Raw genomic sequence first — 2,588 nt, forward strand, 5'->3', positions numbered from 1 at the left:
AATAATTGTATATAGCATTTTTACTTGATCGAGGTTGATGTGTGATGCATGTGTACTTATTATAATTAAACAAATTTTTGTCCCGAAATGTATAATGTGATGATAAATTAATTTTTGAGAGATGAAAAATATAAATTTTATTTTTAAATGTGAAAATAGTATGACAAGTTAGTGTTGTTATTAAATTTGTGAGATCATTTTGTCATTAAATTGTAATGTACAAGAATCAATTTGACAATAAATTATATTTTTCAGGACTAATTTATCATTAAATTGCTTACAAAACTAATTAGTTATCATGGAGCTCTAGCACAAAAGAGACAAATTTTTCGAAGTCAAGAAAATGACCAACTCCTTCAAAGTAAAATTGGGTTAAGGTGGTTTTGGGGTTGTATACTAAGGAGAGCTACACAGCGGTTGCCCTGTGGCTGTAATGATAGAATGCATCCAAAGGAAATGGCAAACACTTTGTCAATGAGGTTGCTAGTATCAGTAGAATTTCTCATGTTAATGTAGTCATACTTCTTTGATTCTGTTTGGAAGGACACAAGAAAGCTCTCATCTATGAATTCATGCATAATTGTTCCCTTGACAAGCTTATTTACAGTAAGGAGCTTTAGGCATCTTTGTTGTTGAGTTGAGATAATTTGTGGCAAATTGCCTAAGGGATAGCCCGAGGACTAGAGTACTTGCATAAGGGATGCAACACTCGAATTTTACATTTTGACATAAAGCCACAACATTCTTTTGGATGAGAAGTTCTGCCTCAAGATATCTGATTTTGGGCTAGCAAAGCCTTGTCCTAGAAATGAAAGTATTATTTCCAGGTCTGATGCCAGAGGAACATTAGGGTATGTAGCTCCAGAAAATTTGGCAGAATTTCACACAAATCTGATGTAATCTTCCACTTTAAATTTAAACCACCTAAACCTTAATGGTAAAAATTTAATTTTCATTATGCATTAAATGCATCTTATCTTTGACTTGAAACTCTACAATTTGAAGGGTCTGGGGGTGCAAGAATAGAATCAATGTTTTGTTCTAAGAGAGGCTATGAAGGATGCTTTGCATGTTTCTAAGAAGAAAGCAGAAAACATAGCACCTCTCTATTCAACTATCTTTTGTATTGTATGTTTGGAAAATCATAATGGTACTTTCCTCTGTTTGGGGTGGAACTTAGGAATTTTCATTTACCAAAAGGGTGACTCATCTGTCACTTCCATCTTCATATGATTTTGGTATGTGGTTTCAGTTTTAGCTATTTTGTGGTTGCTGTGGCGCGCCAATAATTTGACTTCAATGATAAATCTTGTTTCTTACTCAACATTAATTCATTGGAAATTACTGCCTTCCTTAACTTAGTTCTCTTTGCAAGAACTAGAGAATACTATACAACGTGTTTTCTGCGTGAATAGTATTTTGGTTTGGTGTGGGGAAGTCAGAAGAAGGCACAAGGTCATGGAGAAAGAGGAAAGAGGGTGGTAGTTTGGTAGGAGGAGTTTTGCTTTTATTGATTCATACGGTGGTGAGAATCGCGGCCATCATTTTCAAAGAACATGCATTTATGTGTGGAAACGGCATGATTTATGTGTGAAGGGTGTTGCGCGCAAGAGTAACAATGGATTGCAAAGAGCATATCCCCATGCTCCGTACGATGGTACTCACCGTCTCTTGGTTGTTGTTAACCACTCTGCCATAGTTTGAAGCCGCATACAATTATTCGGAATGCAAAGAGCAATCATACAAATGCGGAAATCTGACCAACATCTCGTATCCTTTATGGGGACACGACCACCGAGACCCTGAATGTGGTGGCGGTGACCTATTCGAGCTCATATGCCTGGGAAGTGAAGGAAATTGCTCGAGACATGGTGTTCGCATTGACCAAAATTCATGCCATTATCCCCCTGATGGATCTCACGCCCTGCACTGTTCTAAAAGTATGTCTTCTATCCTATCCTCGCTCCTCTTTTCTCCAACCAACTTATTGTTGTAGCAAAATCGTCTTCATACTTTGCCAAGCCATCTCTTTGCTCTTAAATTTGCATCTGGTTCCCATTAGGAAGTAGGAATCCTCCAATTCAACAAAATCAGTCAATAATTACTTTTTTTAAACCAAATTATCATTTTTTTTTTACAATAATGCAATCAGTGTCTGAAGTTCCCTATCCAGCTGCCTTCCTAGTCCCCACTTAATAGTTCTCTCACTTATTTTTTGCTCTCCTCAGCATGTCGTATAAATTATAGGTATAAGCTTGGGTATTAATTGTTCTATCTTCGGGACAGACATACATACACTACATCACCCAAAAACAAGAACAGAGTGGAATAAGATTAATTTCTAATATTATATTATGTTGAAGTGTATCTCTCCTCAATAAATAAATAGTAGTAAAAAAGTGGTACTTATAATTATAATAAAAATAATTATTAAAAATTCATATTTCTAACACAAATTTACTCAATAATCTCTGGGAAGTTTCAGTTACAGTTACGTTTGTTGACTCGACGTTGAGAAAAACTAGATAATTGACTGCACATTTTTCCTAGTATTGCTGTGTCCATCTCAGATGGTCCCCTACAATACA

The 2,588-nt window shown here is 35.8% G+C and overlaps 1 pseudogene; it reads left to right on the plus strand.

The window, feature by feature from the left end:
• The first annotated feature begins 343 nt into the window (after positions 1 to 343).
• Positions 344 to 900, plus strand: LOC114419864 (annotated as a pseudogene).
• Positions 901 to 2,588: the final 1,688 nt, after the last annotated feature.

Source organism: Glycine soja, chromosome 7, assembly GCF_004193775.1.
Source record: "Glycine soja cultivar W05 chromosome 7, ASM419377v2, whole genome shotgun sequence".
NCBI lineage: Eukaryota > Viridiplantae > Streptophyta > Magnoliopsida > Fabales > Fabaceae > Glycine > Glycine soja.